The following is a 26071-nucleotide window of genomic DNA, read 5'->3' as shown; positions in this document are numbered from 1 at the left end:
TCATGCATAGCGATGGCATATGACAAAACAAATTACAATTTGTTTTACAAAAAATATATAATTACTGGTCACCATTTATCATTATTATTGTTCATAAGTGTTTGGGGTGGGCTAGAAATGCTTTCTGAGGTAATCTTAATTTTTTCCTAATTTCAACTTTACACTTTTTTCAAGTGTAATAGGTATTAATACATTTTCGAGTATATAGGTATTAATACATTTTCGAGTATATAATCAGCAGATATTATAAATATTGCTAATTAAAATGAATAATGTATAATTAAGCAAAAATAAAGAGAACAACTGCATCTAAAGATCAATGCTACAAAAACAACACACAGGTTCAATTTTAAATGACATAACTCTTAAGCAAATTAAAAATGTTTTTTTTTTTTCCTTGTTAAAAAATGATTTTTATTTTTGTCAAGCAAAGCAGCTGTGTCTCTGCGTTATTCTGATGGTAGCTCCTGTTGGTTTCTAACCTAAAACAACGAAAGGAACACATTCATGTCATAAAACATATTTAAAATGTTTTCTTTCAATAAAACCACAGCAAAATTCTGCGTTAATACTGAAAAGCATCCACTCTAATCTTTTCTAACCTGTTAATTTAATTTGTAAAGGTAATCATCAAGTAAATTAAATTGACATTCAGAAGACTTAAAGCGAAAGTCCCCTAAACGTCCCGAATGGCCGCTGCACGTCCTGTGAGCGTCCCTGTGAACGTCCACTCGACGTCAAGGGGACCCTAGACGCTGACGTCCAGGGGACATTCGCATGAGGCCATTTTGGGGACCTTTTTTGTTAGCTAAGATATTGGCGTTTACAATCACTCAAACCTTAAAGTGGGAAAAATCTGTTAAAGTTGTGGCTGATTGTTTTTTATGATCTTCGATGTTCTTATGCTTATTGTCTGCAGCGTAAAGACACTGAAGTGTAACTTTTGGCACTCGATTACGCGCGCATTTTCACTTTTCATATGGCACAATAATGTCAAGTCAAATTACCTTTATTTATATACCGCTTTTAACAATACAGATTGTGTCAAAGCAACAGAACAACATTAATTAGGAAAATAGTGTGACATTGGCGTGTACAGTCACTCAAACCTTAAAGTGGGAAAAATCTGTTAAAGTTGTGTAGCCTAGCCTATGTGTAAATGCAAAGGTCATTCGATGTATGCAGGTGAGCTCATTAAGCTTAATTTCCATAACGACTTTGCCACACACACTTATACATCTTAAGCATCATGACTTCTATGATATGGGGGAAAATATACTATGAAAGTCAATGACGTCCAGAAACTGTTTGATTACCAGCATTCTTCAAAATATCATATTTTGTGTTGCGCACAAGAAGAAAATCATGGGCAATTCCATGCAAAAGTCAACTTTACCATGAAAAAATAGTTTTTTTTTATCAAAGGACAAAACCCTGCTTAAGTTGTGCATTTAGGTCTGCATTAAAGAAAAATCAATAATTTTGACCCATACAATGTATTGTTGGCTATTGCTACAAATATACCCATGCAACTTAAGACTGGTTTTGTGGTCCAAGGTAACATATTGTTGTATCTATCTGTCCTTCTGTCTGTCTGTCTGTCTGTCTGTTTGTTAGTCTGTCCATCCATCACATTCTGTCTGAGATTAATAAATGTGCTTTTTTTGTCTGACTGTTTATAACTTATAGAATTACATTTCATAATGCACTCACCTGATTAACTGTTTTTTCACGATCCGGGGCATGTTTTAGGGTGACAGCAATCATCTCTTCCACACTCTGGGATTTTTGGTTTGGGTATGCCTTGCTGCAGGCACCTTGATTTAATACAGAGATCACCATTATTACAATTAAAACTAGAAATTAGAATGACAAAGTTCTATTCTAAGAACATCAAACATTAATCTTATTTCTGTTATGAATATACATAATATATGTATTGATTAGAACTTACAACTTTTACATTGAAAAGGAGGAACAACATTTACAACCTACCAAATCTTATTTACAATTTATTAACAATCCAAATATTTTGACAGACAGATTAATTAACAGATTATTAGTCATTAGTGGCAAGTTTTGAAACTTACGTATGATGACATCATTGATGAGGAGCTGCTGAAATTTAAGTTTTCCCTTTCTCCCTTTGTAACTGTAATATCCCCATAAGGAATTGTCTCCATTTTTTTTTATCTCCCAAGCTCCCTCCACTCTGAAGACACAGATAACGAATCTACAAACAACAACAATCAGTAATTAAACACAAGAGCAAAATGTTTTTAAATTATCATAGGTTAAAAATCAGTAATGTTGCTTGTGTTAAGGCACATACCATCTTCTTTCGAAATTCAGCATCTTTCAGCTTATCACACAACTCCTCTAATTCCTCTACAGTCTTGCATGGTTTCTCTAGCACCTCTGTGAGATCGGACACAGAGGTGCTTGGCTGGTTCATTGATTGCTGCATTGTTTCAACCACTGATGTAATGTTGTTTTGGATTTGGTCCAGTTTCAACATTATTCTTCTTTCTAAATTCTCAAATAACTTGTAGATTTCTGTGCAGAATTTATTTTGAAACATAAATGACATTACGAACTACAGCAATAAATAATAATAATTGAATAATTATGATCAAATTAAATAGTTACCATCTCGAAGAGATTGTGGATCAATCACACTTCCTAAAACAAGTCACAAATACATTTTGTCAGATAATTTATACATTGTGTGTGTGTGTGTGTGTGTGTGTGTGTGTTTAGTGTACCTTGATTCTGTCAGTTAGCAGAAACTGACTGATGTGGCTGAAGTTGTGGTGTTGAAAGACATGGAACTGTGATCACATTACAAGAAAAAAAAAACTTTAGATTAAAAAATTCATGACCTATTGTTAGTCCAACAGTCACACTGACAGATGTGGCTGAAGTTGTGGTGTTGAAAGGAGTCAGCTGCCTCCCCCCTAATTAAATCGTCACCCCGTCTCTTAATCGCCGCCCTTCACCAGGCTCCCGACAGGATTGGGTGGGTGAGAGAGGCGGGGCGCTGGAAGAGCCAGGGAGGGCTGGCGGCGTGTGGTGAGGCACACCTGACGCAAATGGAGCCTCATCACCGCTGTTTAAATGCCGAGCGCGCCTCTCCTCGGGAGACCGGTCTCTTCCCCGTGCATGCACGCTGGTGTCCTTGTGGGTCCAGGAAGGATGAGAAGAGGGACTCCCGCGCCGCCAGAGATGTGAGCTGCCGGACTCGCGGTCCGGACAAAGACCGCACCAGTTACACGGCCGTCGGGCCAGGATGCCGGGTCGTTTAATCCTTTCAAGCGCCGAGTATGGCTAGTGGAATGTGACAGGATTACCTGCCGAAGTTGACAGTCGTGTACTTTTGCGTGTCAGAAGGGTACGCCGCCTCAACAGACGCCACCTCCACAGACTGTGACACCAAATACCTCAAATAGAGTTAAATTAAATAATTTTTTGGGTTTTACATTATTTTACTACAAATGATACACCATCAGCAGAGCTGAAAATTAGTTGTATTTTCACAATAACATCAACATAAATTCACACTCATTAATTATTAAACATTATTCTGATATGTGCCATTCTGAGGTTTAACTTTTGATATATTGGTTATGTTAATATTTTTACCTAACACTCTGGTATGGTTCTCACAGTTGTCCTGGTTTGCCAAGTCATGTCGACCATAAAATGTGCATATCAACCATTGAGCTAAATAATTTTGGTCAAGAGAAGGTAATGAAAAGGTATTTTAATAAAATTGTTAAAGAAGTGTATTAAAAATTCAGGTGCATTTTTGAAACACTTTAAATTGGGCTGTCACTAACGATTATTTTGGTTTAAATGAGCAATCTACTGTTTTTTTTTTTTTATGTAATACAGAAAAGACTTGAAATAGTGGCTTAAACTGTAAATCTTTAAAAGTAGACTTAAAATATCTGTAACGAAGAGGCAATAATTGGTTTAAATAAAACATTAAAAGCGAGTAATCTATGGTTTCACTGAACACTGTTAAAATACATAAAGGAATGTTCATCTAAACAATAAACTTATGTACAATATGTATTATAAAAATGCCTACAGAGGGCGCCAGCAGCCCAAGTGATTGAGCAAGGTTTGCATATCTATATTGATGGAATCTTGTGTTGGCGTTATAAATATATATATATATATATATATATATATATATATATATATATATAGATATATATATATATAAATGTTTTCAACATTGCACTTTAAGTCAACAGATGAACTTTGCAGATGAGTTTGTTGACTGAGTTGCAAGAGATGTGTTCCACATAACAGTGAAACACAATGAATATTATTGGAAACAGATAATGGTAAAATTCAGAAAAATGCAGGCTTTACAAAATGTTTAGCCACAAAACTAACTGCTGATATAGCGAGAAATTCACTTCGACAAGAAATATCCACACATTGGAGGATAAAAAAATCTTAAAGGATTTTTTAAATTAAAAATCTAAATATTGATGTGCTTAATAAATTTAATTAAGACAACTGTTTGGCAAATGCAGGTGTGTTTGATTAGGGTTGGAGCTAATTCTGCATGCCAGGTGCACTCCATTCATTGCTTATCCCTAGGCGTGGTTCTTAGTCCTGGTCATGTGGACCCTCTGCTATGCACATTTTGCATGTCTCTCTTATTTAACACTCCTGATTCAGTTCATTAGCTTGGTAAAAGAGAGCTCCGTGAACTGAACTGAGTGTGTAAGATAAGGGAGATATAAAAATGAAAGACAGATGGGGTCTTCCAGACTTTTACTAGTGATAGATGCAAAAGCTAACATTTCTCATTGGATGGGGGTTTATCAGAACAAGAGGCATGGGTAACTGGAATGTGTGAGGGTACACAGACATGGAGGCATTATATTGGCATTGTACAGAGACGCATACTGCCATCAAGATTACATCTTTCATGAGAAGTCCATGGTTATTAGACCAAGACAATGCCAGCTCTCATTCTGCATGTGCTACAGCAGCACGGTAGACAGAGTGAATGTTCAGTTCAGATCTGTCTCCTTTATTGAACATGTATGACCCATCATGAAAAGGACATTCAGGCAATGATGACCACAGTCTGATGAGCAGCTGAAGGAGAAACAATTATTGTCCTCGATTTACAAACAATTGAACATTGAAATTAAAAGGAAAGTTGATTTGACACAGTGTGAAACCTGTCCCAGTTATCTTATATTTACAGATTACTGTTTATTTAGTCAGTGAAAACATTGAATTTTTTTTTTGCACTTTTGTCAATCAAATAAACATTAAATATGGGTTTGTATTTAATCCTATCGAGATGTTTTGTCTTGAGGTCTATAAAAGTAAAAAAAAATTTAATGATAAATATACATTTCAAAGAGTTCTATGTACTGTAATTATAAACTATACTGTCAGTTTACCATAGTTATCCAAATTTAGTAAACCATTCGCGTTTTTTTTCAATTCATAAGAATAAAAACTTCTTTTATTTGGGTTAAAATCAATCCCATGGCGTCATCTAGTGGACAACATTAATATCACAGCCTTAGCGTCCCAAATATGATAAATTAATAAACCTAAGCATGTTTGCTTAGAACGACTTTGTTCTCGAGGCCATTTAATGTTAAAGATCGAATGTCTAATGAATATATAATATAAATACAACTTTATTTCTGTTAAAATTACACTCTTTTATGTCGAGATCACAAGGAAACAAGAAAGAAATGTGATTCAAGCAGAAATCATGCATATCCTCTGTGTTTCCGTACTTTTTGTAGCATCCAAGCAAACTAAACATTGATGTGCTGTAAGTTACTTCACTTCAACACCAACTTAACAGCTAAACAGAATTTATCAAACATAAAAGACTCTATTATGCAGTAATTATTATGCACTATTACCACTTTTTGGGAAATATCTAAATAACAGTAATAACTTGTTACAAATACATCCACTGTAATGCAAATTTTACATTTCGTGTAAGACGACGTACATTGACACGACGTATATATCAGGCGTCATGTGAGGCGACGTATATTGAGACGACGTATATATCAGGCGTCATCTACGGCTACGTACCTAGTTCAGACGTACTTAGTACACGTACTATTTTTGATAAATTTCTTACGTACGCCGTCGTCACGTCGCCGCCTATGATTGGTTCCAACAGTGACATCGCCGTGACGTCGCAGCGGGTCTGTCGTCTGCCCTCCCATTCAATCCCATTCAAAAATGGACACGGACTGACGGCGACGGAAGGGTCGACTGCTCCTTTTCCTTCTCCTGCTAAGCCTTAGATCTGTCAGAATCCACCCTTCATAGCCGAGGGCAACGAGAAGGATGCAGCCGCTGGAAGAAGCCGCCGCCCCGCACGCCCCGGACCAACATTATGAAGCTGCAGGCCCGGAGGCCCAGCTGCACACTCATGGTGCGTTCACACCAGACGCGAATAGAGCGTCTGGCGCGAGTGATTTCAATGTTAAGTCAATGCAAAGACGCGAATAGACAACCTGCGGCGCGTTTCGCGCAAATGAGCCAAGCGTGTACGTCTGCAGTCTGCAAGACGGGCGTAACTTGAAAGAGGCGTAACTTGAAGTTGTCCAAATCACACAGAACTACGCGAAATGTTAAAACGAGATGTTGTTGGCAATATGGCCGCTTTAAATAGGGCACAGAGTAGAATATTGATTACGTTTTTAAAGAAAGCAGGGGTTTTAGGCAGGATTTGATGCATGATGTGTGTGTGGATATTAATGTTAGGGGACAATGTGAGTGATGTGTACGTTTAGTAGGAAAACCTATTATCTGATCCACACTCCGGAACAGAAGAGGGCGGTAATGCACCAATAAGCTGGATGCCAACCGCCGTTAAACTGGAAAGAAGAAGAATATGACAGCTTGCTGCCGAGAGACAACTGTGAGAATATATTTTTTCCCGAAATAATTGTTTAAATTGAAGTGTATAATTCATAAAGTGGTATCGTTTTTGGAGTTAATAATCTATTAAAACTAAGGTGTAAAGTCAGCAACATATAAGCGAAAGGCGTAAAGACGCTATCCCCATTTCACAGACAAGTCTAGTCAAGACTAATTGAACTATGGCCTGATCCTGGTTCAATCTGTCTGTGAACTAAATAATATAGCATATTTTTGATTGTGCTGCATAACTAATAGGAGAGCTCTATATAGTACACGACTCAAAAGTGGATTTGCATAAACCATATATACATCTTGAAGACTATTACTAAATGTCTATTTATCATCTGACAGGATAATGTTTGATAAGTATTGCAGATAAGCTCATTTAATATACATGACACAGGCATCTGACTGATGTGTGTGTGATATTGTGTAGAATTCACTTTTGTCAACACTGCTTTAGATGAGTGTAAGTCATGTAAACAAACAAACTAAACATAAGTTATATATTTTTTTTTTTGTCCATTTGCACTATTGATAATTTAAGGAACATTTTTGTTGGATAAAAAGTGAGTTACATCAGTTACTAACTCAACATGTAAATGCAATATTGAGCAGATAAATCAGAGAGGAGACTGACTCTTGTCTGGATGTTACAGGGACAGATGAGACACACGTGTGTTTATCTGCTGCAGAGACACTGATGAAGAAATGCTGCCATCAAAGGATTTGTGTAAGTACAGTACAAAAATAAATGAAACATTTTAAATCTTAAGTTGTAGTTTATTTTAATGTAATTTTAAACAACTATTACAGAACTTTTCTGATTCTTGATTTCTGTGCATTTGCTGCAGATCTCTTGTGGTGGAGCAGACCCTGCAAAGAAAGGTGAAAAAAAGGAAAGACCTGAAACAAAAGAATAAAGTAATGACTTTTTGTACTGTGTTTGTGTATTTTTGTTGGATCTGAAATGTCTGCAGACTGGTGTGTGCACTGAGGATGGAGAAGTCCACAGCAGCATCCTGGAAATGGTCCAGAGACACAGATGAGACGCTCCATCACTGCAGATCTTACTGTCTCATCTGAGCCGGATGTTGCTGTGATCTCTTCATCCTCAGTGACCTCAGAGCCAGCGAGAGCATCTAGAGAAAGACCAAAAGACACTGAGGATTTGATTTTGGTAAAAATGTGATGGAGCTTTTATCTGAAGTGATTGACAGTGCTCTTATTACAGAGGCCTACAATCCTCTGATCAACCTGGAGAAGAGAGCCTTGCTCAAGGACACACTGGTGGTTTTGAACCAGTTCAGTGGTTTAGCCCCCTACAAAAGTAATAAATCAATGCATGTACTTGTAAACTCTGTAAATGTTTTCCAGGTAGTAGTGGTGCTCATGGAGAGTTTGAATGAAGCTTTGTTTCATATGTTGTTGACTTGTACATGTATGCATTTATTGTGATGCTAACTTTTATGGGTCAAAGACGAAAAAGGGTTTAAGCATAAAAATGATAAGTGTAATGCTGCTTTAAATTGTTGTTGTCCCCCCAAAAAAATTAAAAAGTTTTCTGTTTAATTTAATTGCAATTTTGTTTTTGTTTTTCTAAACAAAAAATAAATATCATACATTTTCCCCTGATTTACAGAAGACACCCACTAAAATGTCATTCAGTGTAACAGTCTTGTCAGGCATATTTACAACAAAAATCAATTTATGACATATTAAAAGACTAATTACTTTCACGTAATTTTACATTTTCAAATTTGCCACTATCCTAGGTTTTGCCCATTGGTCAGTGAGAATTTTTTACTCATTTAAAACGCAATAAAATTTAATATGCTCCCTTATTCTTTTATATTTTTAATATGTACACATTAGAATAAGCATGTTGTTTGAAGTTTTACATAAATACTGTGTTACACTGAATGACAGTATAACATTATTTTAAACCAAATTTTGACTTTTTTATCCTCCAAAAACTTATTTGAAACCTTAAAATTAGACACTTTAATTACATTTAATGTGCTTTCTATGGACATAAAATCACTTTTATAAATTTATTTTGATGCAGACATCTTAACGTCTTTAACCCTTATACATTCTTTTAATAATTTAGTCATGTTTCTTGTTGTCAGTAAATAAAATATAAATATTTTATCCATTCATGTATTAATTGCTTGACTGACAATTGATGTATTCACATTGACTGCATTTGTTCAGCTAGTGTATATTCATGTATAGCTATGTCACGACAGAATGTACATTTTGCTTCTTTTACTAAAATGTCATTTTAAGAAAAAAAATTTATATAATAATTGGTTGGCATTTATCATTATTATTGCATGCAAGTGTTGGGGTGGGCAAAAGATGCAATTTATTATGGGGTAATGTTAATTTTCGAGTAGAAATACTTAAATTTTTAGACAATAATTTCATTTTTCTTCTCCAAAGGTGAGATCTTTGAGCAGCTGATCGACGTACCCTTTGTGCAGACACTGCAGAGTCGTTGAGGGAAACTGTACTGGATTGTTGAGTTAGTGATGCTGTGAGGTGGTAGTGCACCTGTCCCTCTTTTTTAGTATAATTGGCAAACTTATAATTGCATAAAAGATCAGGGTAAGACGGTTATATCTAACAATGAACAATCGTAATGCCATAAAACGGTAAACAAATGATTGAAGGATAAAACTTGATCACATTAGTTAAAGATATAAAAACTTAAATTAACAGTATTGACTATACTACAATCACAAAATAAAAAGGCAGCCGTTTCTTCAACAAGACCACAACATTGGCAAGTTTTATCATTATCAAGAGACTTACAATTACATTAATTAAACCTGTCACTCATATCTTTTAAGTTTTTGCGCTTGTTTTTAACTTCGTAGGTCACATGATCAACATAGCGGATGATGAAATCCAAATCGCATTCATGCTTCATACATACGCATTCAGGCTGTAGAGTATGTACTCTTTTAGTGCTCGTTAAGTTAGTACTTATTGAAATTAAGTGCCTACTTAAAGGGTATGCGGTTTCGAATGCACCCCGACAAAATCTCGTTTTGACATCTCGCGTGGTTCTGTGTGATTTGGACAACTTCAAGTTACGCCTCTTGCGTCAAGTTACGCCTCTTTCAAGTTACGCCCCTGTCTTGCAGTCTGCAGACAGACCCTTCTCCAGATTTCGCTTACGCTTCGCAGCTTTTTGTTTGGTGTTTTGACACAAACCTCTCATGGGGGAGGGCTTAACAGTGATCTACTCTGATTGGATTGTGACCTTTTGTAATGGCATATTTTTGATAGTTTCTGAAAAAGTTACATTCAGTTTTATAAAGTTTCGTTCATTTTTATAGAAGCAAATGTAATTCCATAGTGGCACCCGCCTTAAAAAAAAAACAAACAAAAAAAAACTGTTTTGTTTTGTAGGAGATTTGGATTGAATTTTTGATTTAAGAAAAGAAAAGTGGTTGGTTGTTTTTTTAAGTGGTGGAAAAATACAGCTCGTTATCACACTATAAAAAATTATATGATGAAAAGTGATAACATTAAGTTAGGCTACTTTAATTCATAGAAATAATTTAAGCAATTTAAAGCTTTTTTTTTTATACTAGATTCAACTTGAATTTCTATACTTTTAAACAGAGTTTAAAATCTCAAGGAGTTTGAATCTCAAGTTGAAACGGGTGAAATGTCACAGTGCATGTTAAATAGCCTAAATGAATTTATCTTGTAGAGGAATCCCAAGACCTTGATTACATGTTACCATGAAACTAACAATATAATTTGATTTAAAAAAAATTAACAATTCCTGTATAAAATGGGACAGCAACCTTTATATCAAACATTTTTAAATCCTCCACAGCTGAGCAACGCGGGAGGCAGGTTCAGCACCAGAGTGCACGAAGTGAATGTGCATGCACAATTTTTAGGGGGTAGGAGGCTTTTGTTTATTAATGTAATTGATGCAATGGACAAAAAATAAAAAAAAAAAAAAAAAAAAAAAAAAAAAAAAACTGGATAAAAACCATACACAACTTGTAAATAGAAAAAAACTGGATAAAAACCATACACAACTTGTAAATAGTAATGTAAATTTGTTAACCTACAGTAACACATTTTAACCGATTAAGCGCCATATTTTTTTTTTAAAACAGCTAAAAATAAGTTATGTTTTTGAGAGAAAAAAAAAAAAAAAAAAAAAAAAAAAAAAATAGCATTTTATTACATTCAGAAATAACAACAGCAGGACTAATAATGTACCAGCAGGATATTTTTAGTTCCCCTCACTTTACAAATCGTTTAAATTTTAATTAAGAAGTTATTTATAATGTTAAGAGAAGATTCACACACACACACACACAAGAGCCAGAGGTGAGTGAATCCAAACACAGTGCTTTATTTACAATAATGGTGAAGGCAAGGGAGGTATGCAAGGTTTTCAGGTGCAGGTTCGGTGCAAATCACTCAGTGCAGGGTTTGTAGGTGAGTAAGTCTTTAGCAGATGTCAATGCCACTCAGTCACAGATTGATAATACTTGTCTCTTCCACAGATCACTTTCAGAAACGGAGACTTCAAGCAGGCTCAGAGACAACACAGGAGAATGGGGGGGAGAAAAAAAAAAAAAAAATAAAAAAAAAAAAAACACTGGATTTCTGGCCACTGGGTAGTGCTCAGGAATTCTGGAGACAGTGGAATAATGACACAGAGGTTAGTGTTCAAAGGTAAGTATACTTTACGTTGTAGAATCTGCAGTGCTTCGGATGCTCTTGAGACAACATTCGATGGTCCGTTCCTGTTGGAGGCTTGACGGTGAACTGAGGTTGTGGTGAGTGTTTTATACTGGTTCTGTGACGAGGTTGCTGATGGTGAACAGGTGTGGGTTACTTAGTATTCAGGTGAACGTGATTGTTGTGAGATGGATGGGACCGAGCTTGACTGGTCCCTGACAATATAATTCTAATGGATAAATATAATTGCAGTATATAATAATAATAATATAGGCTTAGCTATAAAAATAAAATTAAAAAGTAATAATAATTTAAAGCGAAACATAAGGTAAGGTTGGTTGGGCTCTCTCATTCGGGACAAATCCAAACGTTTCCATATTCGTGATGTTGCCCATTTGAGGCTAACTATTATTCATTAGGTAAAATATGCTTTGTAGTTCACGCATGTTTCAGTACCGTCGAAAAAAAAAAAGAAAAAAAATTAGCAAAAATATGCCAAAGTGGACCGCTGCTCACGCCTTCTGGCACGGTAAACGCCTGCACTGTTTCCAGTGAATATGTGTACGTGATGCACCAGCGCGATCAAACAGCTGAAACAGAAAATACTCAATTTTTGGTCACACAGTAAAGGCATAATTCAAAACTGCAAAGTGTTAGCAGTTTGAAAAATCAAGAATAATAGCAGAGTTAATAAGAATTATTTCCATTCTCATTTCGCTCTGCATATGGAACCCGAAGGCTTTTTTTTTTTTTTTTTTACCAAGAACGAACCAAAATGAAAAAACATTTAGCTTTTTAATCCGTTATATATATATATATATATATATATATATATATATATATATATATATATATATATATATATTATATATATACATATATATAATATATAGGCCTAGATATGGAATGAATGTTAAATAACAATAGCATGCATAAGAGCCTTTGTGTAAAGGTCTTTCTTTAAATTTTTGATGAGTAGACTGTAGCCTAAGACTATCCCACGTCTTGAAATTAACTCACTGTAAATTTTCTAATGGTTTTTAAGGATGTTACAATGTTATTTTATAATGTTATTGTTGTTTTACTTCATCCTTTCATCTCTGTTTACAAACCAGTTTGCAATCCGTCCCTTTGCGCCACCTGGTGGCAGTTTCGCAATTGATTTTAAATTGCGACTGACTTGCAGTTAACGCCGCGGCCCTGCGGTATTTACCCATTCTGGTTGTCCACCTACTGTATTTACAGATTTTATAAAATCTGTAAAAAGAGTCTTGTTTTTGATTTGAATTATTTCGTTTTAAAGTAGTAATTTAAAGCTTTATATAGATATATTTAGCAAGTCTGTGAGGCAAGTATTCCCTGAGTTTCGGTCCATCATGCAGAAAGCACATCCTGTAGGCCAGTGTATCCTTTATTTTATAAAAGCACAATGTTTTGTTGATATTGTGAGTGCACACAAATGAAAGTAGACCCTTTACAGTTCCGAGTGATGTATACTCTTACCTTTATGAGAAAAAATTACGGTGCAGGCACCTCCATGTCCTGTAATGAGCACACTTGCACCCTAAAGAGAGCAGCCTGGAAAATGGAGCGCAGCTGGAGGCAAAAAAAAACTAGAGGTAATTTGCTTGTCGGGAATGTAACCTATCCTGCAGAAAAGCATTAAAAACAGCTAGATCGGATTACTTTTCGTCTCTTTTAGAAGAAAACAAACATAACTCCAGGTATTTATTCAATACAGTGGCTAAATTAACGAAAAATAAAGCATCAACAAATGTTGACATTTCCCAACATCACAGCAGTAATGACTTTATGAACTACTTTACTTCTAAAATCGATACTATTAGAGATAAAATTGTAACCATTCAGCCGTCAGCTACAGTATCGCATTAGACAGTGCACTATAGATCCCCTGAGGAACAGTTCCACTCATTCTCTACTATAAGAGAGGAAGAATTGTTTAAACTTGTTAAATCATCTAAACCAACAACATGTATGCTAGACCCTATTCCATCTAAGCTCCTAAAAGAGGTGCTTCCAGAAGTCATAGATCCTCTTCTGACTATTATTAATTCCTCATTGTCATTAGGATATGTCCCCAAAACCTTTAAACTGGCTGTTATTAAGCCTCTCATCAAAAAACCACAACTTGACCCAAAGAACTAGTTAATTACAGACCGATCTCGAATCTCCCTTTTCTGTCCAAGATTCTAGAAAAGGTAGTATCCTCACAATTATATTCCTCCTTAGAGAAAAATGGTATACGTGAGGATTTCCAGTCAGGATTTAGACCGTATCATTGTACTGAGACTGCTCTCCTTAGAGTTACAAATGACCTGCTCTTATCATCTGATTGTGGTTGTAATTTGTAACTCTCTCTATTAGTGCTATTGAATCTTAGTGCTGCGTTCGCCACTATGCAAAATAATTTTGTGGTCAATAATGGAAGTGCATTTGAATGGTTTTAATATTACCGTCATTTGACTTCGTTTAATTGGATGAAGAGGTATCATATCGATCACAATTGCAGTATCGAGTACCTCAAGGCTCAGTACTAGGGCCGTTACTCTTCACGCTTTACATGTAACCCTTGGGAGATATCATCAGGAAACACGGTGTTAGCTTTCACTGTTATGCTGATGATACTCAGCTCTATATTTCTTCGCAGCCCAGCGAAACATACCAATTTGAAAAACTAACGGACTGCATAATTGAGATAAAAAACTGGATGACGAGTAATTTCTTACTGCTAAATTCTGAAAAAAAACAGAGGTGTTAATTATAAGACCTAAAAACTCTGCATGTTATAACCTAAAACGCTGTCTAAAACCTGATTGCTGCTCTGTCAACTCTTCGTCATCAGTTAGGAACCTAGGTGTGCTATTTGATAGCAATCTTTCCTTAGAAAGCCATGTTTCTAGCATTTGTAAAACTGAATTTTTCCATCTCAAAAATATATCTAAATTACGGCCTATGCTCTCAATGTCAAATGCAGAAATGTTAATCCATGCATTCACGACCTCAAGGTTAGATTATTGTAATGCTTTATTGGGTGGTTGTTCTGCACGCTTAATAAACAAACTCCAGCTGGTCCAATATGCAGCAGCTAGAGTTCTTACTAGAACCAGGAAGTATGACCATATTCGCCCGGATCTGTCAGCACCGCACTGGCTCCCTATCAAACATCGTATAGATTGTAAAATCTTGCTTATTACTTATAAAGCCCTGAATGGTTAAGCACCTCAGTATTTGAACGAGCTCTTGTTACATTATAGTCCTCCACATCCACTGTGTTCTCAAAACTCTGGCAATTTGATTATACCTAGAATATCAAAGTCAACTGCGGGCCGCAGATCCTTTTCCTATTTAGCGCCTAAACTCTGGAATAACCTACCTAACATTGTTCGGGAGGCAGGACACCACTCTGTCAGTTTTAAATCTAGATTAAAGACCCATCTCTTTAACCTGCCGTACACATAACACACTAATACATTTGTAATGTCCAAATCCATTAAAGGATTTTTAGGCTGTATTAATTAGGTAAACTGGAACCAGGGACACTTCCCATAACACCCGATGTACTTGCTACATCGTTAGAAGAATGGCATCTACGCTCATATTAGTCTGTTTCTCTCTTATTCCCGAGGTCACCGTAGCCACCAGATCCAGTCTGTATCCAGATCAGAGGGTCACTGCCATCACCCGGATCCAGTACGTATTCATCCCAGATGGTGGATCAGCACCTAGAAAGGACCTCTACAGCCCTGAAAGACAGTGGAGACCAGGACCAACTAGAGCCCCAGATACAGATCCCCTGTAAAGACCTTGTCTCAGACGACCACTGGGACAAGACCACAGTAAGCAGATGATTCTTCTGACTTTGCTGCAGCCTGGAATTGAACTGCTGGTTTCGTCTGGCCAGAGGAAAACTGGCCCTCCGACTGAGCCTGGTTTCTCCCAAGGTTTTTTCTCCATTCTGTCAATGATGGAGTTTTGGTTCCTTGTCGCTGTCGCCTCTGGCTTGCTTAGTTGGGGACACTTCATTTACAGTGATATCATTGACTTGATTGCAAATTATTGCACAGATACTATTTAAACTGAACTGAGATGGATGATGACATCACTGAATTTACTGATGAACTGCCTTTAATTGTCATTTTGCATTATTGACACACTATTTTCCTAATGAATGCTGTTCAGTTGCATTGACACAATCTTTTTTGTTTAAAGCGCTATATAAATAAAGGTGACTTGACTGTAAAGCACGCTTTAGCTGTCCGCACAAATGATTACATTTGCATCTAATAGCAAACATTTATAGGCTATATGTTAAAGATTTAAACTAACATTGTGATATGCTTGAACTATTTTATATCTATAGATTTTATTCTAGGCAAGTCGTGATGATTTGAGAAGGGTAAATTGACCAAACATAGGCTATGATCAACTCACTGTCTGTCGGTGGCCGCTTGGTCGTTACTTTTAAAAAACTAAAATTGACGAACAAATAAATGCTCAATGTTTTTTTCTAAATTAACTTAAAAAAACAAAACTAAATATAATCACTTTGAAATTGCATACCAAAACTGAACTATTTTAGCTGAAACAGTAGTATAAGCTGTTTTGGGAGAAGGTGGGGAAAAAAAGACGGGCTCGGGTCGGACTCGGGCCAAGAATTCTGATGAGCTGTCAGACACAGGCTGGACAGGGCCTGAGCATTTCGGGCTAGGGCCTATATTTGAGGCCCTTGCAGGGCTCTACTCCACGTATGTGCTCCTTAAAGGACTGCCACTTCTGGAGTATCAAGGTCTCCTTTCCAGGGAGAAACTTTTTTGCCAGAGCCTGTAAGTGGGGGATGTTCTGTTCGTCACCTCGCATAGCTGCCGCAGTCCCAAAACATTAAAGGCCCCAATGATATTAACATTCTGGAACCTGCTTTCCAGGTGGTGTATTAGACCACTGATGTAAGAACTGGCAACCTACAATTAGCAGAAAATAAAAGTGCCCCCCAAACTCTTCAAACAGCGGATAATCAAAGGCAATCTTCCAATGAATTAAAGTGCTTTCATTCATAAATTACTCACCCTCATGCGGTTTCAAACACGCAAGACCTTCATTCATTTTTGGAATACAAATTAAGATATTTTTGATGAAATCCAAGAGCTTTCTGACCCTCCACAGAGAGCAATGCAGCTAGGGGGCAGTTGTGGGCCTAATGTCTCAGTACTGGCACGGGGTTGTTGGTGGGGAAAGTGAATGTACAGTGCTCCCTTCCACCTTTAATACCACAACTGAGGTGAGACCCTTGAGCAAGACGCCAACTGCTCCCCGGGCACTGCAGAAAAAAAATGGCATGTGTGTTCACTACTCACTGCTGTGTGTGGGCGCGAACGTGGATGGGTAAATGCAGAGCACAAATTCATAGTACAGGACACCATACTTAGCCAAACGTCCTGTCCTATCCTTTCCTAAATGTTCCCAGACCCAGAAACCTAGTAAGAATATTATTAAAATAGTCCATCTGACATCAGTGGTTCAACCGTAATTTTACAAAGCTACAAGAATACTTTGTGTGCGCAAAGAAAACAGAAATAAAGACTTTATTCAACAATTCTTCTCCTCTTCATCCCGTACTCTGCCATTATCACATGCGCGTGCTGCTGTTGACATAAAACATCATGTGTTAATGAGAGGAGGAATGAATGTTCATGCATAGAGGCCGGGATGAGGAGAAGAATTGTTTTATAAAGTCGTTATTTTTGTTTTCTTTACACTTAAAAATGATTCTCGTAGTATCATAAAATTACAGTTGAACCACTGATGTCACATTGGCTATTTTAAGAATGTCATTACTACCTTTCTAGGTTTGGGAACATTTCATTTGCATTGCTCTCTATGGAGGACCTGAAAGCTCTAAGATTTCATCAAAAATATCTTAAATTTGTTTTCTGAAGATGAACAAAGGTCTTAAGGGTTTGGAATGGCATTATAGTGAGTAATTAATGACATAATTTTTGTTTTTGTGTGAACTAACCCTTTAAGACTTTATACACTTTTATATTCTAATCCGGGAAATACACCAACAAAGATGACTTGTATCTCTCTAAAAAATATTTTCCACTGCTCCTCCCTTGGCAAGTCCTCAACACCCTGCCCTCTCATGTTCCTCTCCTCCTCATGACGGATGGTGATAGCTCCAAATTCAAGGGGGTCATCAAGGTCTTGGTGGAGATGGGACAGGAAAGACCCAGGAATTGGAGTTTGGCCAGCTTCTCTTGATGTGTTTGAGAGTCTCAATAATAATGGGTACCTAAAGTTAAAGTGTTGTTAGTGTTGCTATTGCAATCATTGTAATCAATTTAAGTATCATAATAAAATAAAATCATTACATACCTGCTCCTTGATGTGAAGGAAGCTGACATTGGCTTGTTAAAAGACTTTTGACAGCCGTGCAAGATGTGGCAATACATCAGCATGAAGATACACCGATGCCACAAACCTGTAGGTTGCACAAAAGGTGTACAGGCCCTTGGCGACTGGGCATTGTTTAAAACAAAAATGCAGAGAACATTTGCACTTCGAAGACATGAAGTTCTTTGTTGTGCTCCAATGATCAAAGACTTTGTAATAAGATGGCCCGCTCTCTTTGATGTGACCGAGGTTCGTGGCAGGTGTTTAATAGTTTGTGACTATAGCTGTGTCCCAAAGTTGAGTGTGCACACTTTGAAGGCCACGGACTTCGAAGACCAGACCTCCGAAGTGCACGAAGGGTCCTCCGAAGTGCGTGAGATGCTCCGCCTTCACAGGATTTCCTAATTCCGCTACCAGGTGTTTCCGATTAGCGCTCTGTCGCATAGCAACGGTGAGAGAAGAGGCGCTGACGAAAGGACAGTCCTGCCAGGATAGGTGGTCGCCAGAACTGCCAGTTTTTGTTTTTTATGATTTACTCATAATGGAGGAGACGGTGATATACCTCAGGCTTAGCCAAGACCGAGGCCAGGTAAACTACACTGGTTTGCTGCGTCCTTTTGTCGGATTACAACTTTTTAAATGCAGGGTACTGGCTTGGAGCTTGCTTGAATAATGTAATGATACATATGAAAAACAAAATACACACATAGCAGTTCAAATGCTGACTGATATCTTACAAAGGTGCGATTTTATGTAGTTTATTGTCCTGACCATATGTAGACAGGTTTGCAACCCGTATTTTTTTTAGGCAGTTAACCATAAAAATAAAACTGTATTTAAAAAAATAGAGCATAGTACAGCTTAATGTCCAGCAGCTTTAAATTTAATAACCTTGAACATATTTAGAAGTAAACTGGAACATACACAGAAGTGCGGCAGTATTATTAATGTAAAACCATCCTGACAAATTCTTTTTTTCAAGACAATACTGCCACCACCTTTACTTTTACTCTCAATACCTTCAGTATATTAGAGTATGCAAGATAACACTTTTACTAAAGGATAGGTCAGCCAAAAATGAAAATTGTGTAATCATTTACTCACCCTTCAGTTGCTCCCAGGTTTGTAATTTATATTTTTGGGTTTAAAAGGTTTTAAATATGACTAGTAGTTTTTCCCCCAATATGGTATTGGTAGTTACTAAAAGTAGTTTACTAAAGTATCTCAATATTTCTTGGTACTAATTACGTTGTCATAGCTCTAAACAATTTTCTCTTTTTCCTTCTTTCCCTAAATCAGAGCAGACCCCTGTACTGCAGGATGAAGCTGAATGTGCCAGTGCTGGACAGGTGTTTAATGGTTTGTTCGAGGCAGGGAGACCCTGACTGTGCTGCTGGATCTACTGAGAAGTAAACGGCAACAGTGATGGTGTGCCACGATCCAGACCCTGGTGTTTCTCTTCTGTCTGCCAGCGGTACATCATACAGATGGTCTCCAGAGTGTTTGACATGTGCCTCGTTCCACGGTCACCGCTCTGTCCTCCAAGTCTCTGAGGAGGTGCTGGCCATTCACCAAGAGATTCACCTCCTGAAGACCCCCGAACACACGGAGGCAGGGCCGGGCTCAAACTGATGTGTTTCTGATGTTAAACCTAAGCTATGTTGTAAATGGTTGTAAAAAGTACTTTCTATTATGTATAGAACAATTTGTTTTAATGTGTAAAAAAGTATTTACAGGACAAACAAATAAACATATAAAAGAATGTTTTGTGAAAAAATTATAAGCTGCATTAAAAAAAATTAACAATGTACATAAGCACTTTCTTTTATTTACGTGTGAATATGCAAAACAAAAATACAAAAATGTACAGAAAGTACTCAGGCTTATTTATGAATAATTACAAAAAATGAATAATGTATACAATTTATGTATTTCATTTTTAACTTGCATCACAAAAATAAACTACAGAAATTAGGTTGGTTCATTGACAACAAATGACATTTTAAAAAACTATATTGCATGGAACTGTAATGTACTCCTTTTTTTCCCACGGTTTTCTCTTGGCTAATGAAGAATGTATTTGTTTGAGTTTGATGTCCTCCCTGTCCACTCGCTCCCTCACCTGTCTCAGGACACTTCACAAAATAAACCATGCCTGTTAACAACAAAAACACAGGCTCACTTTCTCCAGAATAGTATTAAAACAAAAGAAAATGGAAACACTTATGAAAAAAGACAGGTTTGCGATCTTAACATTAGAAAATATGACACAGCAGGGCATTCATACAAAATACTGAAGTGCTAAAGTTTGGTTAAAACATTTGTAGACATCTCCTGCATGACAGCACTTCAAAAACACAACAAAGGGAAAGACCATTGCCATATATAGTGGCTGTCTTGTTGTTTGTGGGCTTTATGTTAAAAATAACCTGGCTTTAAACACTTTTGCTAGGCATTTGAGTAAATGAAAACAAAATACTTCATTTCAATGTGAAGGCCTCCACAGAACTCTCACCTGGATCTGAATATAAACACCTTCGTCATATGCACGCAAGTGATTCTGGGATATGGAAGGGTGCGAAATTCGTCAGCCTTCGTCGCGCCGCGGTGACGCATTCGCACTTCAAATGCGGTCTTCGAAGTGCGCATTCTGACTTTGGGACAGCTTACGTCGTGATGCTGTGACGCAATCGCACTTCACATCCGCACTTCGGAGTCCACACACTTCAGTTTGGGACACCCTTCGTAGCGCCACTGTGACGCATTCGCACTTCAAATGCGCACTTCGGAGTCCATGCACTTAAGTTTGGGACACAACTTATGTCTTGTAGTGGGCCATAACATATTGGTGAACACATTTTCTTTGTGTGAAATTTCTGCTTTCAGGTGAATCCAGAATTCAAACTAATCACAACCATTCCTCTACAGTCGAAATTTCTATCACAGCTTGACCTTCACTATGAAAACTTCCTGAAGGTTTTCAAAAGGCAACCAGGGCAGCAAGGCAGAATGCTGAGAGAGATGATGTCAGCTGTATTCCAAGTAAGAACAACAGATTTTCTGCCCAAACATATGGACTTGGAGAGGCCAGTAATGAGTGCTGAAGTGAAGTTGTGTTTATGTTAATCACGTCAACATAATCATACAGAGCAGTTTCCATTGGAAGCCAAACTTCCTCTTAAAACATTTTTTCATCAGTAATGTTTATACTGTTGTAAATTTTAACAACAAATAGATTAGGACTGTATACTTGTTGTAAAACATCAGATGGTGTTAGATCCATTTACAGCTTTATTGAGAATAGACAATACAGGGTCAGATACCAGCAAGGCAGAACAATGGAGACAAGGCTTAGACAAAACCTTAACCAGGCGAGAGATCAGGGCAGGCAGCAAACAGACAGAGTTCAGAGAAGGCAATCCAAGTCAGGACAGGCAAAGAACAATCAGGGAATCGAGAAACAGTCCAAGGTCAATACACTAGAAAACAAACACGGGTAATAACACTCAGGTAAGTCAGCTGGGGCAAATCAAGAGTTCTACACTAGAAAACAAACACGGGTAATAACACTGTTGTGTTGTTGCATATGATTGACATTTCTAGTTTATTGTATTTCAGTTTCACTATAATTCATATTCAGCTTGAAAATGTAACGCTACCTCCCATTAAAATAGATGGTAGAATAATTCAGTAGCAAAAGGTGCTACCTATCAGATTTTGCTTCCAGCATGATATTGATAAGGTGTGAGGCTTTATTAACATGTACACCTACCCCAACCCTAAACCTACCCTTACAGTAGGATAAATACAGTCAAGTCACCTTGATTTATATAGCGCTTTAAACAAAACGCTTCCAGTAAAAGCAAACTGAACAACATTAATTAGGAAAACAGTAGGTGCGTTTACATGGACACTTTTTGCTTCCATCGGAATGAATTCATTCTGATTGACGAATCCGAACGTAGTGTTAACATGGACGTTAAATAAAGTGATTGGGTTGATATGCGCGTTTATATGTCAGAAGCTTCTGATCGGATTTACTCTTTTGACGTGCACACTGCATGAATATACAGAGTTTCCCACTACTGTCACATACTGTTTTAAAAAGCACACATAATATTTATATACATTGGGTCCTAATTAGGAGACAACCAGCACTTGAACTGTTGTGCTGCTTAACGTTACTTTAAAAAAAAAAAAAAGTAGTAGAAGTGCCCCTTCCCGCACCCAAAATTAGTCGTATGTTGATGAGCGTCTTAAACAAGGACTGGTGGGACGTGGTCCTGTTCTACTTTACATACGCATAATGAAGGGGAGTTTTATAATGACAGGACACTTATTTGTGACACTTTATTCACCAGGAAGAACACCTCGTTCCGCGTGTCATACGTCATTACACTATTTCTACGTCACTGCGCATGTGCAGTACTTTCCAGTTTTGGTTTTCAATCCGATCAAGTGTTTACATGTCCTCTCGCTCGGATTACAAAAGGAATAAACCACCCCTTACAATCCAATCTAAATTTTTGTCGGATCTGGCCAATTCAATCCGATTGATGTGTTTACATGTGACTTTTTTATTCTGATTGTGCTTCTAGTCCTATTACGATCGGATTAGTAGGGTCCATGTAAACGCAGCTAGTGTGTCAATAATCCAAAATGTCAGTTAAAGCCAGTTCATTATTGAATTTAGTGATGTCATCATGCAGCTCAGTTCAGTTTAAATAGTATCTGTGCAATCATTTGTCCCCAAAATGTGTCCCCAACTAAGCAAGCCAGAGCTGCAAGGAACCAAAACTCCATCGGTGACAGAATGGAGGCAAAACCTTGGGAGAAACCAGGCTCAGTGTTAGTAGAATAATCTACTATTCTGTGTTATTGCTAAGCCCCACGAAAGGCACAAAAACATTATTTACCACAATAAAGTTTTTGTGCACTATATACTATATTTGTGCAATATATACTATATTCCATCTGTGAGGATTTCCAGTCAGGATTTAGACCGTATCATAGTACTGAGACTGCTCTCCTTAGAGTTACAAATGACCTGCTCTTATCATCTGATCGTGGTTGTATCTCTCTTATTAGTGCTATTGGATCTTAGTGCTGCGTTCGACACTATTGACCACACTATTTCTTTTGCATAGACCTGTGAGGATTTCCAGTCAGGATTAAGTGCATTAGCATGGTTTAAATCGTATTTATATGACCGCCATCAATTCGTAGCAGTGAATGAAGAGGTATCATATCGATCACAAGTGCAGTATGGAGTACCTCAAGGCTCAGTACTAGGGCCGTTACTCTTCACGCTTTACATGTTACCCTTGGGAGATATCATCAGGAAACACGGTGTTAGCTTTCACTGTTATGCTGATGATACTCAGCTCTATATTTCTTCGTGGCCTGGCGAAACATACCAATTTGAAAAAACTAATGTAATGCATAATCAATATAAAAAAACTGGATGACAAGTAATTTCTTACTGCTAAATTCTGAAAAAAACGGAACCGGGAACACTTCCCATAACACACCGATGTACTTGCTACATCGTTAGAAGAATGGCATCTACGCTCATATTAGTCTGTTTTCTCTCTTATTCCGAGGTCACCGTAGCCACCAGATCCAGTCTGTATCCAAGTCAGAGGGTCACTGCAGTCACCCGGATCCAGTATGTATCCAGCCCAGATGGTGGATCAGCACCTAGAAAGGACCTCTACAGCCCTGAAAGACAGTGGAGACCAGCAACTAGAGCCCCAGATACAGATCCCCTATAAAGACCTTGTCTCAGACGACCACCGGGACAAGACCACAGGAAACAGATGATTCTTCTGCACAATCTGACTTTGCTGCAGCCTGGAACTGAACTGCTGGTTTCGTCTGGTCAGAGGAGAACTGGCCCCCCCCACTGAGCCTGGTTTCTCCCAAGGTTTTTTTCTCCATTCTGTCACTGATGGAGTTTTGGTTCCTTGCCGCTGTCGCCTCTGGCTTGCTTAGTTGGGGACTCTTCATTTACAGTGATATCGTTGACTTGATTGCAAATTATTGCACAGATACTATTTAAACTGAACTGAGCTGCATGATGACATCACTGAATTCAATGATGAACTGCCTTTAACTGTCCTTTTGCATTATTGACACTGTTTTTCTAATTAATGTTGTTCAGTTGCTTTGACGCAATCTTTTTTGTTTAAAGCACTATATAAATAAAGATGACTTGACTTGACTTGACTTCTGAAGCTGATCAATAGTTTAATGTGAGGTACAGATGAATATTCAAGTCAAGTTCAGTAAACTCTTCTCTCCGCTGCAGCTGTCAGTCATCCTCCATTCATTCAAACAGCGTGTAAGGTTCGGTCATGACAGTCAAGACGACGAAACTCTATCCAAGATGATTCAGTGTCCCTGTTATTACACTGGACTTTATCTTACTGGAGTGTAGGTCGCTGTCAAACAGACACAAATAAACTGCACAATTGGCTACTTCCAAAGGAATCAAAAGAGACTCCTTTCTTCCATCCGGTTTCCTGTCAGCCATGTTGATATCCACTCAAAAGAGTTCCTTTTTACTGATACTCTTTTCACAAGATACAAAGATCCCTGTGTATCAAGAAGCATCTCATGATCACAATGTATGTATACCCCTGCAACTCTGCAGGAATCATCAATAATTAATGGACCTCAGCACAAAGGATCCATACAGCGTGTCCCATGACTTGTGACTTGCTTGTGACTCTTTCTACGAACTGAACTTTTCAATAAATAATCTCAAAAGACAATCATTAAGAAATTTGAGGGGTTCACTATAATCACAAATAATATGTTTTATGTCCTATATATGCTTGATGTGTTCAATGTAATTGGTGCAACTTTAACCAATGTTTTATAACCCCTTTTAGCAGATAAAGCTATTAAATATGTGAGAAAGATGTGTTGTGTTTGGTGATGAATGAAAGCTCACGTTATTTGCTTAAACTTGGAGTGAAGGAAATGTCCAAATTCTGTATTGTGTGCATATTATGACACTTCATAAGGTATTAACCAAAGTTCCACAAAGGAGTTCATCTCACATGACGATGTCACATGATGTTTAATCAAAGTACAAAGAGAAACAGTACGGGGCGTGTCTAAGTTTAGGAACAGTATCACATTGGAGGATCGCGTCGTGGGATGGACCAAATCAGCTTGGACAAAACCCCAATGTCTGAATGAATTCAGGGAGCTTGCTTTTTCGCCATGGCTTGAACTACCTACTCCAACACGCTGCTAGAATTCTTGTCATCTAGAACTCAAACACTCTGTTGAAACTTTGTGACCGCCAGCCTGGTCAAAGGTTTAATGCGTATTTGGTCTTTTACTTGTGCTTCTGAATTTATCAGGATTTAGTTTGAATTTTAGTCTAGCTCCGTGTTCAATCTGACTCTCCAATTTCACGTGATCATTAAATTTGGGTAATATTTCTATCAAAAGCTGATCACAGATATCGATTGTTTGTTAATTTAGATATTTGAGTATTCTGGAAATCCCATACTTTCAATTATTCATTCATTAGGGACCGAACTTACTCAGAGGATGCAGAGTGGTTATAATACCTTTAAGTGAGCTGCACCCTGCATGCTCATAACAAAAATGTATTTTTTCCTATTACCACGAGAGCTACATCATGTTAAGTCAGCGACAGTCAGAAATCTGAAGCACCTTATGGTGTTCCCCATGGTTCATCCATTGGTTCAGTATCATCTGTCCTGAACGCAGATTTGCAGAAATACCACTACACATTAATCTACTTGAAAAATGATTTCAGAAGAGATCAGAATAAATCAAATTTAGCAATTTATTATTTGTCAGGTAAAATTGTATCATGCCAATTACATAATGAAACAATTAGAAGCCAATTTAGAAAAGATAATGCAATTGTGAATCACATTGTAGCCGGTGGCAAACTGCTCCCTGTACATAGACACTGTAGCCATATGGGAAAACAGCCAAGAATTCCACACAG

At 37.5% G+C, this 26071-nt stretch overlaps 1 protein-coding gene and 1 long non-coding RNA gene across 2 annotated transcripts in view; both read right to left on the bottom strand.

The window, feature by feature from the left end:
- Nucleotides 1-26071, bottom strand: part of LOC109082430 (vesicle-trafficking protein SEC22c-like) — a 166843-nt gene that overhangs the window by 107121 nt on the left and 33651 nt on the right. The gene's annotated exons all lie outside the window — the stretch shown is intronic.
- On the bottom strand, nucleotides 423-2568 carry LOC122142321. The gene is made up of 4 exons (XR_006158529.1): nucleotides 2333-2568; nucleotides 2091-2233; nucleotides 1714-1817; nucleotides 423-482 (listed from the first exon to the last, which is right to left on the bottom strand). It is a non-coding gene; the product is annotated as an uncharacterized LOC122142321 (long non-coding RNA).

This window comes from Cyprinus carpio, chromosome B24 (genome assembly GCF_018340385.1).
Source record: "Cyprinus carpio isolate SPL01 chromosome B24, ASM1834038v1, whole genome shotgun sequence".
Classification (NCBI taxonomy): Eukaryota; Metazoa; Chordata; class Actinopteri; order Cypriniformes; family Cyprinidae; genus Cyprinus; species Cyprinus carpio.
The sequence above is the reverse complement of the archived record's forward strand: the minus strand, read 5'-3'. Positions and strand labels throughout refer to the sequence as shown.